General features: G+C 44.5%; 1 protein-coding gene and 1 long non-coding RNA gene across 3 annotated transcripts in view; both read right to left on the bottom strand.

Moving 5' to 3' along the window:
- The window catches only part of Dera (deoxyribose-phosphate aldolase), a 78,776-nt gene that overhangs the window by 62,826 nt on the left and 303 nt on the right, over nucleotides 1-15,647 (bottom strand). The window lies entirely within an intron of this gene.
- On the bottom strand, nucleotides 3,923-14,883 carry LOC103692250 (uncharacterized). Of its 2 annotated transcripts, XR_010066295.1 has the most exons (3): nucleotides 10,744-14,883; nucleotides 4,837-10,306; nucleotides 3,923-4,237 (listed from the first exon to the last, which is right to left on the bottom strand). It is a non-coding gene; the product is annotated as an uncharacterized LOC103692250 (long non-coding RNA). The 2 variants fall into 2 exon arrangements; XR_005504029.2 differs by having other exon boundaries at nucleotides 4,837-14,883.

Here is a 15,647-nt window from a genome sequence, read left to right as displayed (position 1 = left end):
TGATGTGAGGAACGCATCCTAACAAGGCGTAACAAGGGTGCGCCACCCCTGCAGATGTGAGGGAAAGCGGGAAAAGCACAGTATTAGACAACTTACAGGGGGAAAGTCAACGTGTTCAACCAGCATTTCCCAGACTGTTTTCATGGCTTTTATTAGGACCTTTTCACTTGAAAATATAGAATGAAAACTTCTTTAGGTGACTGGAACAGAAAGATTGAGTGTTAATGACTCACAGTTGAGAGGACAGATCAAGCTAGAAAAACAGATGGGAGCCAGTGGACAACAGTGCCCCAAATGAAGACAGGACAGAGATGTATCTCATGTTCAACGTGTGTGAAGGCCTGGGGTCCATCTGAGTAGCGCAGAAAACCAGACATGGTGGCCCAGTGGTGGCCCAAGCCTGGCACCCCAGCACTCAGAGTGTGGAGGCCGACAAGGAGGGTCCTCCTCTGGTCCTGAGGTGCTGAGACCTTGTCTGTAAATAAACAACAAACTAGGGCAATACCAGCATTTAACAGCTGCCCAACGAGATGTCACAGCAGCTGCCCTGGCTTGTCACTGCCTTCACAGGGGAAGCATTGAATGCTTGTCCCGGCCTCAGCCCAAGCTTACAAGAGACCGAGGTGTGCGGCCCCCACTGAGCAGGGTCAGGCTGGACTGGCTGCGAGTTGTGTAAGCCAGAAGTATGAGGAGGGCCACAGTGACACCTTGCAGACTAAAGGCCACGCTGTCACCATTCGTCCATCTGTAAATCTGTAATGAGTTACTTCAGGCCAGGCTTTTGTGGAACACACACACGCACCCCTACCAGCAGCCTTGGAAAGTGTATTGCATGAAAAATGTGATCGCGAATTTCCATTTCTCAGGAAGATTGATTATCTGTAATTTGCACATTTTACAAGCATGTACCTCGGAAAGCAAAGAGCCACACTGACTACAGAAAGGACTTAATGTGTTGAAAAGGAAGGTGGCTACTTCAAAACTTGCCTATTGCGACAAGCTGGAGCCTAAAGAATTTAACGCCCCTTTAGCAGGTAATAAAGTCCAACCTTCATCTAAATAAGTGACCAATTTAAATATTGCTCATTTTCACATGTGGCTAGTCCAGGGACCAGTGTGTCTGTACTTAGTAAGAGAATTAGTAAACCAGTTTGGATTTCCAAGCCTGTAGGATTTGTGGCTAATGTGGCGTTGCCTTGGTACCGCAGATTGGTGTGCTAGGCAAGTGCTCTATCACTGACCCACAGTCCTAGCCTCTAGCTCACAAGGGGAAGGGGAGGGGGAGGGGGAGGGGGAGGGGAGGGGAGGGGAGGGGAGGGGAGGGGAGGGAAGGGAAGGGAAGGGAAGGGAAAGGAAAAAGGAAAGGGAAAGGGAAAAGGAAAGGGAAAGGAAAAAAGGAAAGGAAAAAAGGAAAGGAAAAAGGAAAGGAAAAAGGAAAGGAAAGAAAGGAAGGAAGGAAGGAAGAAAGAAAGAAAGAAAGAAACAAAGGAAGGAAGGAAGAAACAAAGAAGCAAAGAAAGGAAGGAAGGAAGAAACAAAGAAGCAAAGAAAGGAGGGAAGGAAGAAACAAAGAAGCAAAGAAAGGAAGGAAGGAAGAAACAAAGAAGCAAAGAAAGGAGGGAAGGAAGAAACAAAGAAGCAAAGAAAGGAGGGAAGGAAGAAACAAAGAAGCAAAGAAAGGAGGGAAGGAAGAAACAAAGAAACAAAAAGAAAGAGAATCAGACCACAGAGAAGAAAGTCAAGTGGAAGGCTAACTCTGGCGCCCTGTTGGGTAAAGATTCAACACTCAGGCCTTTAAAAAGATTTGATGGATTATTCTAGATGCCCTGAACTTCAGAGAAAACCTCTTTAACACTTCCCCCTTGATAAAAGAATCCACAATGGAACTTGATGAAGCTTCCTAAATTCCGGTTGTGACACCTCCCCCAATGCTATCAGCCAGGGTGTACCATTCAGGAAGCTGCCACCTCTGCGCAAGTTCTGCAAGTTAATTTACATGTTGTAACAGTCCTAAATAAAATTAATTCTGTGGGAATATCATAACTCCTATTTAAATGCCTCAGAATAGGGTTAGCAATAAAAATAAAATCTATCCAGGATTTTTTTTTTTTTTAAGTCCCTAGAAACTACTCAGACGCTTGCTGGTGGAAATTAATGACCACATAATGTCTGTCCCAATTCTTCATGAGATGTAAGGCTACCACCTAGTACAGAATGGCCTGTTCTGACCACACAGTACCTGATGAAAATCTCACTTCAGGAAACCCCTACTATTCAAAACCTCGCTCAGGAACCCACTTCAAAGTTTAACCTCCATGAACATATCCTACACAGTAGACTGTGAATACGATCTTATAAGGATCTAATCCTGTAGTTCGTAAAACTTGTGACTTCTTATTATCTCTGACACCTGATATTTCCAGCAAACAGGTTTTAAATGGTCTACTGAGAATCACTATTATTTGTAATTGAAATTCACATATTTGCATTTTGAAATCATACCTGTTAAGGTATTTACCCAAAATTGCTATTTTGGATGATTTTTCCTTCTGCAGCTCTAAATCTGGTCTCTCTCCCTCTCTTCCAGTTCCTAGCTCATGCGATCTATAAGTTCTGCCCCCTCTCTCAGGCCAGCCATTGATTGTTGACTCTTTATTGATCCATCAAAAACCAATTGGGGACAAGGACCTTTAGTGTTTGGACATGCAGATTCCCAATTAATTCAAAGCATTAGAACCAATCCTTGACAATTTTATTCACAAAAAACGTTTAAACAGAGCAGTCTACAAATACTACAGTTCTTAAACTGGGGTACGAGAGTGCCCTTTGAGACCAAACCGAAGACAAAGAACACTACACGTGGCATGTCTATGTCATCCACAAACCTGTGATTTACAAGAAACAATCAGCTGGATGGTGGTGGCATTACCCCCTTAATCCCAGCACTTGGGAGGCAGAGGCAGGTGTACCTCTGTGAGTTTGAAGCCAGCCTGGTCTACAGAGTGAGTTCCAGGACAACCAAAGATACACAGATAAACCCTGTTTTGGACAAAAAAAAAAAAAAAAAAAAACACAAGAAATAATAAAATGTTCTCTAGACACCAACTTACCAGTCTCATGTTCTCCTTGCATACCGTGATTTGTGCTTAAACACACACACAGTCACACTCTCACACATAGTTACACACTCACGCACACACGCACACAGACACAGGCATACACACACACACACATAGTCATATACTCACACATACAGTCACACACTCACACATACATGCATGCACACACCAAGACACACAGAAACACATGCGCACACATATATGCATGCACATACACATAAAGGAGAGGGGTTAAGGAAGAAAAAGGGGAATATAGTAATATTACAGGGATAATAGGAAAAAGGGTAGATCATTGAATCTACTCAACTTAGAACTATTGTTATTCTCTTACATTTTTGGCTATGAGCCTACCATTTAACGGCTGAGCCATCTCTTCAGCCCTTGTTATTCTCAAATAAGGTTATTTACGTTTACATTGATAAGGATTATTGTATATTGATACGGGTTCAAGGTTTTTATTGGTGCAAATCTTTGTACATTGATACAAATTGTAAAGTTATTTTTTGTTACAACTGATCATGCGTACATGTTTTCAACTCTTGTATAAGGTATTGGGCCTTTGCAACTCACTTGAAAATGCAATTTTTAGTCCCAGGTCTTTTAAAGCTGCTATTAAAATCTGTTTAGGATATTTAAGAAATACAGTCAAACTCATGGACATGACAGATACTAGTCTATATTACCACAGAAATATACATCCTAGGTTGAATGGATAATCAATAGCTAGAAACAAGCAACACTTGCTTGTTCGGATGTGCTATAAATAGACATGGTCTTCACAAACCTCAAAGACTCACAGAATGTGGCATTTAAAGGTGCTTTTATTGATGTGAGGGTTTTTTGACATAGACACATGACAGCTCCAGACAGCGCCCCGCTCAACTTGAAAGATGATGCGCATCAAAGGACCCCCATTTGGAGATGGCTTCATTTGTGACAGGCTAAGCCACCAGGCAAAGAAAATGCCCTAACTTCATCTGCTGACAGAATGCTCTCCAAAATGGACAATACTTGAACACAGGCAGAAGTAACTGCCTAGCTCTGCCAAGATCCAGTAGGCAAGTCCTTCGTAACTCCTGCCTTGCAAATATGTCTGTCAGATACACCGGGCCAGAAGACTGGAAGAAAAAGACACCAATGTTATAAAGAATATTATAATATTATAGGGATAATCTTGGCTGTCCAGGAAGCCAGCTGTCTCTGTCACTTCTATAGTTTTGGGAGGCAGCTCGCACGTACTTCCTGCACACTCAGGGAATATGTATTCCTTCTCAGGTGTCTGATGGGGTTAAAGACTAAATAGTTATAGTCTCACAATTAAACTTAAATTATTTAGGATTTAAGAAAATGTTTTTAGGGCTGAGAAAATGTTTTTAAGTTAGCAATGCAAGTTATGACAGAAAATGATTTAGATACAAAATACTGAATTCACCAAGAAAGGACAGATGATAAAATTCTTTATCCAGAGTTGCCGAATACAGAAAGACTAAACTTTATGAATGTAACTCTTCCCTAATAATTTTCATAACTGTTTCATTATATTCCTACTTTATGTTGCTTTTTATTGTTAGAGAAAGGGCCTTTTTATTTAGACAAAATGAGGGAAATGTTTGGGTTGGCCTTGTGCTTCTATATATTCAAATGCTAAATTCTGTACCCCTAGATCTGGTTGCCCCAAGAGTGAATTCTCACATACACCAGCTTTTGTTTTACAAACCTTATTCCCCAAGTTAATTGGTCAACAAAAGGCTAAAGCCTGTGATTGGGCAGTAGAGAGAGAAGGCAGGACTTCCTGGGAGGGAGAAACTCTGGGAAGAAAGACAAGGGTACTTTTGTCAGTAGCCATCACAGGAGAAAGACATGACTGTGGGCCTAGAAGGTACAGCTAGCTATGTGGCTGGATGGGGCTACGTGGTCTGGTTAGTTTAGATGAGATACCTGAGGGTCTGCCCAGCTAAGGCCTAAACTTTGAAATATTAAAAAGTCTCTGTGATAATTTGGGGAAATAGCTAGTCAAGGAATAACTGCTGTCATATCAATTTCCAGCTTTAATCAATATATACTGAATATTAATAATTATTTTACACACACATCAGATATACATATATGTATTCACACTCATTGACAGACACACATACATGCATGCACATATACATATATGTCCACACACACATATAAGCATGCACACACATGCAAGCACACGTATATGTACAGAGACACATGCATAAGCATGCACACATATATGCACGCACACATGCATGCACACACATGTAAATATACATATATGTTCAGAGACACATGCACAAGCATACACATATATGCACACATACATGCATGCATATACACATATAAATACAGAGACACACATGCATGAACACATGCATATATATTCATGCCCACACATGTACACACACACATATATATACACACATATGCATGCACACACATGTAAATACACATTTATGTTCAGAGACACATGCACAAGCATACACATATATGCATACACACACATGCATGCACATACACATATATACACAGAGACACACATGCATGAACACATGCATACATATTCATGCCCACACATGTAGACACACACATATATATACACAGAGACACATATGCATGCACACGCACGTGCATGTACACACATGTACACACACACACACACACACACACACATCACTCATAGATAGAAGGAGCTAGGACTGTAGACATACCCCTCCAACAGCAGGCAGCCAACAAGCACTAACACCCAACTACAAGCAGACAGGATATTATTTCCCAAAACAAGCAAACCAGCCCCTGCAGCCTTACTGAGCAAGGGCAGTCCAGGCTGCCTGGGAGTGTGTGCTCCTGGACTGAATTAGACTGAAAATCACCACCTGCTGGGCCCTGATTCAAAATGCTGTTTCCCAAAGCACCTGCTCTCCCACCATCTCTCTTTAGGAGGAAGTTCTTTGTGGCAAGATGGGCCGGTTTCCCCAGCACTTTCAGACACTCCGGTGTCAATCGTCAAAAACCTCAAAGCACTGTGCCCTCCAAAAGGAAGCTGTGCCCACTAAGAGGTTTCCAGCTTTTTTGTGACTGTAACTGAAAGAACGCAGGCTCCCTGCTGCCAGCCCCACGGACCTGCTGACCCCTGAGGTGGGTGGAAGTCACATGACCAGCTGAGTTTTTTTCCATACTTAGAGGAACCTGCCCCAGGGGGCAGGGCAGGGTTTAGCAGCCAGAGAAACAGGAAGATAAGCAGGGGTGGGGGCAGCCCTTAATATTGGGGGTGCAGAGGAGAGGACAGAAGAACAAGAATGACAGATTCCACAGACAGCAGGCAGGGTCCCCTCAAGATGAATATATGAATCTGTACCACTGAAGTGCCATTTTGCCATCTTTTAAGGCTTCTTAAAGAAGTAGTGCTTTAGACTGTCCGTCTTTTGCACACTGATGAGAACTGAACATCCTACTTCCCTCCCACCCTGTTACCGAGGGGAAGAATCCCTGATAACAAGAGGCTGGCACAACCAGAAGTAAAAGTCCCCCATCCTCCTGAGAGCCATCCTTGACATCACCTGACATTCAAGCTCTTACTGGCTAGAGATTCAAGCAGGGCGACTCATTTGTGTGCCCATAGAATGCCACCTCACATCATCCAAGAGCTAAATACAAAAATGGTTGAATTTTACAGCAATTTGCTGTCTCCTGGCTTTGAATCTCTACAGGAGGGCTAAGGACAAAGTGAGATGGGTGTTTGCTTTGCATGCAAGATGTCCTGGGTTCCACCTCGGCATAAGAGAGAGGCAGGAGGAAAGGTCATCAGAGTGAGGGTTTTAAGTTTGACTTCCGAGACCAGTGACGATTCTAGTAGCAGAGTGGATGAGGTCTTAGGCGTTCCGAACTGTGACAGCATGTCCCAAAGTCAACCCAGAGACCAGGATTGCCTAGGTAGTACAGAACCCTTCCTTCTCCCTACCCCCACACCCTGTGATGCTGGAGAGGAGGTGGGAGAAGCTGGGGTGGGTCCCAATAACTCAGAAGAGGAAAGTCCAGGTATACTAGTCAGCCAGAGGGCCATGGAGGGATGGGTATCAGGGCTGTCTCTTAGCTGGTAAAGTGCTTCCCTAGCAAGCAAGAAGCACAGACTTGACATCAGCACCATATAAACCACATATGTGGTGCTACATACATAAATCCTAGCACTCAGGAGGGAAGGAGGATGATCTGAACTTCAAGGTCATTCGCAGCTACACACAGAGCTTAAGGTCCATCTGGGATACATGGAACCCTGGGCACACACAGAAAGCTGTGCCATGAACAACGCTATTGTTGTAATCGATATTAGAGATACAGAGACCTAGCAAAGAGAGCCCATCTCCAGAATGGTAAACTTCACTACCACACACACAACGTCAGCACCAGAGAGACAGAGTACTTCAGGAGACTGGAAGAGACCAAGGGTGCCTACAGGGAGGAATGGAGATCATGAGAGTTGATTACGTCAGAAGGAAATAGAAAAGCAGCCAGAATTTTTGACTGGTGGAGATCAATCAATTATCAAGTTGATGGTAACCAAAGTCAGTCTTCCATGGTGGGACTGACCTAAGTCACTCTTCCAGGGTAGAATTACAGATCGAGGACACTGAAGCCCAGACACTCAATTACTTGTTCAAGGTCACACAGTATCTGCCAGGCCTACAAGGGAAACTCAGGCCACTAGATTCTAAAGCCCAAGTTATATCCATAATCACTAGAGTGGGGCTGGAGACACATGTACCGCTGTTCTAGAGAACCAGAGCCTGATTTCCTGCACCCACGTCAGGAGACTCAGAATTGCCTCTAACCCCAGCTCCACTGGGATCCAATGGCTCTGGTCTCTTTGAGCACCAGGACTTGTGTGCACAAACAAGAACACTGAAAAAAAGTTCAAGGAAGATTATGTGTTACATGAAACGGAAGGAGATGATACCAAGTTTAAAAGACAAACAAATCCGAAAGGACAAATGCGATCAAGGAGTTCAAAGAAAGGAAGCTTTTCCTGGAGCGGATCAAAAGTCTTGGAGCCCTCACAGCGACGCCATGGACCACATGCCTGGGAAGAGCAGAAAGGGGGGAGCCCTCACCACATCTCTAATGGAAGCAAACATTAAGACTGTAACCAGTACCCCGTCAGGCAGAGGAGTGAATACACAATACAGGCCCGTGCTTGGGCGGCTCTGTTGATCAGCGAAGCGCTGGCTTGGCAAGCTCAAGGACCTGACTCCAGACTCAGCTTCCACCTAAATCACCAGAGTGCTGTGGTGTACACGTCATCCTGGCACTGAGGAACTCTAAGTGAGGCGAAGGCAGGAGGCTCCCGGGATCTCGCTGGCTGCTAGCCTAACTGGCATGGCGGGGAGAGAAAAACTAAGGGAGACACCCAACATTGAGATTTGAGACATATAGAGGGAAGGGCAGTGTGGTACAGCGTTTAGTCATGTTCAGTCAACTAGAGGGCAAAACGTGCAACCGACTGGTCTGGGAAGCCAGTGAGCCTTGCCACCAGCAAGACAAGGAAGGGGAAAGCCTAGAACACCAGCCCACACAGCTGCAGGAACGGCCACTGAAGGATCACGCAGCTCAAATACAGAGCCAGGACAGCCCTCGGAGTCTCAGAGATTGTACACCGGATTCTTCTGTTTCAAACATACTTTTTAGAGTAACTTTAGATTTTCAAAAACAGCAAGAGACACAAAGAGCCCCCCCCCCCAGGTCCACACAAGCATCACCTCCTGGTTATCATCATGTGCTTAAACAGCAACACACGTGAGACTCTTCTTACAGAATAAGAACGGTCAAGCCAGGGCACAGACGTCCCTGTCAAGATCAAAGTGGCCCTAGTGCACCTGGGAAAACCACACACAGCCAAGCAGAGAGTCTCCGATGACCACTCGCAGATGTCTGGTTTCAGCCTGGCTTGCGAAAGTTAAACTGTGGGAAGGGACCACTGCTAGATAAGGAAGAGGGACATAAGAAGGTCACACGGCAGAGACACAGGCATCCAACTTTTCTTTACATTAATTAAATTACTAACAGCAGAAAGATCCATTTTCCCCCGAGACAGGGTTTCTCTGTGTAGTCCTACCAAAAAGTTGTAACAAACTATAGAAAACCCTACTAAGCTGTAGACATTTTTACATTTTAAATGGCTTGTTTGTCTATTAAAGTGTGTACATTAGGCATGTGTGTGCCATGGTTCATATGTGGAGGGCAGTTGGTTCTCTCCTTTTCCCTCGGACAGGTCCTTATTTCTCCCCTGCTGAATGTTTAGGGACAGAGGGCACTAGAGTTTCTGTAGCTTCCCTGTCTCCACCTCCTACTGTAGGAGGCTGGGATTACAGATACGTGTCTGATATTTTTAATCTAGGTTCCTAGGACTGAAGTCAAGCTTTGAGGCGCGTGTGGCCAGTGCTGTTAGTCGCTGAGACACTTCTCTGTAGACACGCGAATGAACTGCACACTCACACACACAAACGCATCCCGTCCGAACGAAGAGGACAAAAGTATGTCCCTGAGGTGTTAACTGAAACGCTCATCAGAATCAGGCTTCTGATTGGATAATTTCAGTAGTCTCCCTTCCTTCACCGAGCGTAACTTGGCATCATTAGCGAGAGCCTAAGACAACCCTGGCACCAGCCACGAGGCGCCCTTTTGGAGAGCAATTACCAGCAGCGGCTCTCTGCCTGCCATGTCTTTGCAGGAGGAGAGCCCGAGTATACAAAGAGAGCAAGGAGTTGGGATGTAAGTGGCTCAGCATTTTAAAAAACTATGTAGGGTTGTTGGCGCAGAGATTAAACATTTATCCTCCTCTTGCGACCACTTTGGTTTCCAGGGAACCGACTGTTTTGGGGAGACAGCAGAGGAAGTACACCCCACAGACGCTCACAACACACACCAAAGTCGACTGAAAATTTTCAAAGTGCCTTTTCATGCCTTTAATTCAAAGATGAACACATTTCAAGGTGACCCAATCCTCAAGTGACAGGCAGTGTTTTGAAAGGGCCAGAACTCTCCACTTAAACCATTTCTAGTGACATGTTTCAATCGCGTCCTCCAGGGCTCTGTCTGCTGTCTCATTTAGTAGTCTTTCTTTCCAGGCGGAGGCTTGAAGTTTGCCTTCCCTCCCAATAATTAAAATCCACAGGGCTTAGATACTTCTATTTAAAAAAAAAAAAAAGTGTTTCAGTGCAGCAGGTACCACAGAGGACCTTTAGTTATTTAATTACACAACAACCTCTGATTATTACTTTATAGCTTTCTGTTTATCAAAACGGCATCAGAGTGATAAAAGATAGCCTCATGTACATGCTTATAAACAAAAGATAGCAGACTTCAAAAGCAGAATAAAAGTGTTCATAAAAAGGACACCCAACTTAAAATACAGAAATGAGCAATCACCGTACTTGTGTGACCCACATGCAGAATCGCTCAATGTATTAGTCACAGCCACTACAGCAGAACAGGGTGGACACGAGAATCTGAGCACTGGGTTCCTGTGTTTAAAGGACCCTTCTAGGCTGCTTTCCCTCAATCCCTGTGTACAAAGGATCCGCTGAGGAACAGCATTAGGAAAGAAAGCCTCCCCTGGACTCACCGGTGTGACCCCATCTCTTCCTGTCCTTTTGTGTTTCTGAGGTCATTTGTGTTAGATGTCCAGCTGGTCAATAGCAGGATTTTTGACTGGTAGAAGCCAGTGTTCCTCAGGAACCTGTGAAACAGGTTTTCTGTCCCCCCCAAGGAGTCATTTCCCTGACCTCTGGTGGAAGGGACATATGGCTCGAAGCATCTCGAAGCCCATGCTGGCCTCCAGGCTCCCCCGGTATCACAAGTTTCTCTTATACATTACAAATTCCACACTAGCACCCCAGTCTGCCTTACCCCCTCTACTCTAGACTCTCTAGCTCACAGGTTTGGTACCCACAGTTACTCATCCTCCTTACAATCCAGCGAGTCCCTCTCTCACTACAGGTGAACAGGGAGGCTCTCCCTGTATGCGGTCTTGCTCTCTCCTGCTTCCCCAGCTCTGGCCATGTCCAGTCTGCTTTCTCTTCTCTCTGCTCTAGACTCTTCCAGTGGCCTCTGGATATCATCTCTCACTCATCCCCAATAAGAACCTTCCCTTTAATAATGGAGCAGTCAGGTTAGGGGTTTCCTTACTCTACCTGCTCAAATACAATTTCCTCCCTTCATTCGTGGTGATTTTTGCTTAGTTTAGCTTGTCTCAAAACTACCCCAGGCTGGCCTCAAAACTGTTAACCCTCTTGTCTCCACCCCCTAGTACTGGTATCAAATCACAGCACTGGAGCAGCACGCTCAGCCAACACCTGAGTGACTTTCACTGTCCTACATATACACGCTGGCTGAGACGCCTGTGCTCTTAGAGATCCGAACAGGTCAGCTACCTGTGGGATCCATACCCTGGGGCCATAAAACAAGAGGCACTCCACACAGGACTCTCCAAATCTCTGTGCACATAAAATACTGCTTTATAAAATGCACATTGGCTCCTTTCCCCTGTCTTCCTTAGAGGGCAGACCTGAACCACCAGGGCAAAGGTAAGAAAGGAGGTGAACAAGGTACCCTCAAGGTACCTGGGCAGGACACCCTCAAGTCCACAGTGGGGCATGGAAGCCCAAACAGGTAAGGAGGGTAGCCATGCATACAGCAGCCCAGAGTCCAGACAGAGGAAGGAAGAAACGAGCTTCCTATGTTGCTAATCGTACACAAGCTCCTATAAACACAAAAATAAACGACAATGACACAGGGGAGCGAGAACATCTTGTTATCACAACTCATTTAACGAAGTCTAAGTCAGGCTTCTTATAATCCTGGCACTTGAGAGGTGGAGGCAGGAGGATCATGGTTCAAGGTCACACTCAACTAAAAGAGTTCAGGCTCCTCCAGAGGTCCTGAGTATGAGTCCCAATACCCAGAATCTGTATCACCAGTCCCAGGGGACTCAAGGCCAGGCACCCATATGATACATAAATGCACATGCAGGCAAAGCACCCATACGCATAAAATAAATAAAATTAAAATTAGACCCAATAAATATTAACAATTTTTAAAACGCTACCTCAGAAACACTGAAAAAAAATCTAGACATATCTAACTTCATAAACGCACAGAGGTAAAAGATGAACGGATATCACATTTACAGTCTTTTTAAAAAGGACTTTGAATTGGGCTGGTTGAAGTGGTTCAGTCGTTAAGAGCACTGCCTGCACTTGCAGAGGACCCAAGTCCTGTTCCCAGCTCCCAGAGTGCACAAAGCTCCAGTTCCAGGAGATGGGATGACCTCTTTCAGCTTCCAAGGGTACCAGGAATGTACATGGTACACAGACACAGACGCAGGCAAAGCACACATATGCATAAAAACAAAAACCAGCCAACCTCAGAAGACTATGAAGTTGGATCACAGCAAATGGGGAAAGACACACTCACCACCTTTGTAGAATAAAAGCCGAGCGGACTTTCTGCCCAAGTGCTTGCTAGCAGGGTTTGGCTTCTAGAACAACTTTCTGGCAGAAAGAGTGGATTTTGAGCAGCTCTGACTTAGTCCTTCTGTTCCTTTAGGCTACACCAAGACTACCTTCTGTTTTGAACACCCTACACCATAATTGTATCCACCTACTAATAACAGTGTCCGGTGAACTGTTTCTTCACAGTTGAGATCTGCTTGAAGCTTTCCCCTAACAGAAACGACCAACATAAAGTAAGACATTGCTAAAATGTTCCCTAGTACAAAATCCCCGTTTCCAGGTACCTCTAAGCATGCACTAATTTGAAATGAAATTGTGCTGGCAGGCTTTATGCCAACTTGACATTAGCTAGAGTCATCTGAGAAGAAGGAATGGCAACTGGGAAAACAAGCCTGCACAAGATCAGGACATGGTAGACAGAACCGCAGGGCATTTTCTTAATCAGTCATTGATGAGGGGGAGCCCAGCCCACTGTGGGTGGTTCCATCCCTTGGCTGATGGTCCTGGGTCCTATAAGAAAGCAGGCTGAGCAAGCCATGAGGAACAACCAGGAAGCAGCACTCCTCCATGACTCCTACCCCCTGTCCTAGTTGAGTTCCTGCCCTGAATTCCTGAAGGGAAATAGGACCTTTCCTCCCTAACTTGCTTTTGCTCACGGTGTTTCATCGGTTATAGAAACCCCAAGACAAAACCACTGTCCACCACCGAAAACAGAAGTTATCAAACGGCCTCTGACTGGCACTGGAACCTAGGAAGGCATGGCCCTCACAGCTCCTGTCCACACACAGGTCCCAGCTGCACAGACAGGTTCCCCCAAACGGTAAATAGTTCAAGATGTGTTCCTCTGTTCCTCCTGTGAGGGCCTTCGTCCATATAGGTTACATGGGGAACTAAGGGAAAAACATGTTCACAGGCACCTACGTTGTAAGGAAAAGTCAGAAAAGTCTAGAACATGTTGACACAGCCTGGAAGGATTAATCAGCATGGCAGTTCCCTGAGTGTGCCCCAGAACCACCCAGACCCAGACGGCTGGACCTCCATTTACAACCAGAGCATCCCTATCTGGAAACCTCTTTTACACATGCCCTGCTGGGAAGAAACTTTCCTTGCAGTGTTCTCGCCCTGAAAGGCAAGTTCAGGACCAGCCAGATGGCTCAGTGGGCAGACACTTACTGCTGCACTGGACATCCTGAATTTCAATCCTGGATGGCAAAAGTGGAAGGTGAGGCAACTGTGAAAGCTGCCCTCTGATCTCTCTGCGCACGCACACACACACACACACACACACACACACACACACATACACACACACACACACATACATACACACACATACACACACATACATACACACACATACACACACACATACATACACACACATACATACACACACACACACACACACACAAAGTAGACAAGTAAATTCGATTTTTAAAATCTGGATTAAAGGCTGAAGAGATATGTCTCAGCAGTCAAGAGCTCTGAGAGGACCTGAGTTCAACTCTCACCGGGCAGCCATACACCATCAGAAACTCCAATCCCAGGGGATTGGATGCCCTCTTCTGGCCTCAACAGGCATTGCATGTACATGGTAAAGAGACATGTATAGACAAAACTCACACTTAAAAGTAAAATAGAAAAAATTATAAATGACAATGACTAATGAAGTCTACAATCCACCTGGTGATAACTGCATTTTGCTAAAAAAATTTAATATGAATGTGTTTAAATAAAACTAATTTCTTTTTAAAAGGTAGCGTTCATAAAAAACATTAAGATGTTTTTAATCAACAAAAAAACTCAAAAACCATCAATTGAGGCCGTGTTGAAATTAAGACAGAAGAGTTTTTTTCATAGTACATATATAATTCACGTGATTTACTTTAGCAGTTTAGATTCGAGCCGTTCCCAGCTGATAAGGACTCTTGCGCTCCACCTGATTTTAACAAGAATGGTAAAAAGTATCCGCTTTTGTTGGAGGCGTGAGCACACATTTACTACTATTCTAAATAGCAACTCTTAATTTCTACACTGTTATTTTGAGACACACGAAAGGTGGGGTTTTGGTAGTTTTTTGGGTTTTTTTTTTGTTTTTTGTTTTTTGGGTTTTTTTTGAGAGAAGTTCTTCCGATGTAGTCCAGGCCGGCCTGCTCACGCCGGATGCTGGAGTTACAGGTATGTGCAACAGCAAAGTAAAAACGCTTTAATTGCATCACCCGAAAGGCAACTGTGAAACTTTTAAAAGAGAGACATTGTACAAAGATGCAGACACACCTCAGCCTCAACCTTTAGCCCCCATCTTCACTCTTCCAATCCAGGGTACGCTGGATCGCAGCTAACGTTTAAGGGATAAAGTGTAAGCCACCGTCTGTTGGAAGGAGTTCATTGAGGTGAACCTGGTACAGAAGCTACCTGTCGAGCATGCAATTCTAAACGTCTTTAAAGTCTAGACTGATTATTCGTGGAGCAAGTCCCTTTTGAAGAGAAAAGAGTAACCATGTGTTATAACTACGCAAAATCAGCCCCTAAGAAGAGAACTTTACCCAATTTTTATCGTTGCTTATCAGCAGTAAATGCAGAGAAATCCACTGGAAGCTCTGAGTATCCTGTCCTCACACTATCCAAACCACCTTCAGACAGAAGTAGCTTCCTAATAACTACTTTACAGATGCCGGCACGTAAGCACAAAGTGAGTAATTTACCCCAAATCGCACGACTAAGAGGGTCCAGGATATGAAGCAAACTATCATACAAAGTTAAATCGTTGACATTTGGCTCAGTCACGTTTTTTGCCACGTTTGAATTACAGACTTTTTTCCCCCAGAAATATCTGAACTAGCATCAATAAGATGAAAAATAGTTTTAAAAAGGACATTTTGTGTAAGGGTCTAAAATCACTTTTAGCGGAAGGCCATGACCACTCTTCCACCAGCGCAGTCAATTTTGGGAATGGCTACGTGAATCCGGCTGTAAATGGCACAAATACTCCCTCAGGTTTTTCGCAGGGGTTTGT

This window comes from Rattus norvegicus, chromosome 4, assembly GCF_036323735.1.
Source record: "Rattus norvegicus strain BN/NHsdMcwi chromosome 4, GRCr8, whole genome shotgun sequence".
Taxonomy (NCBI): Eukaryota; Metazoa; Chordata; class Mammalia; order Rodentia; family Muridae; genus Rattus; species Rattus norvegicus.
The sequence above is the reverse complement of the archived record's forward strand: the minus strand, read 5'-3'. Positions and strand labels throughout refer to the sequence as shown.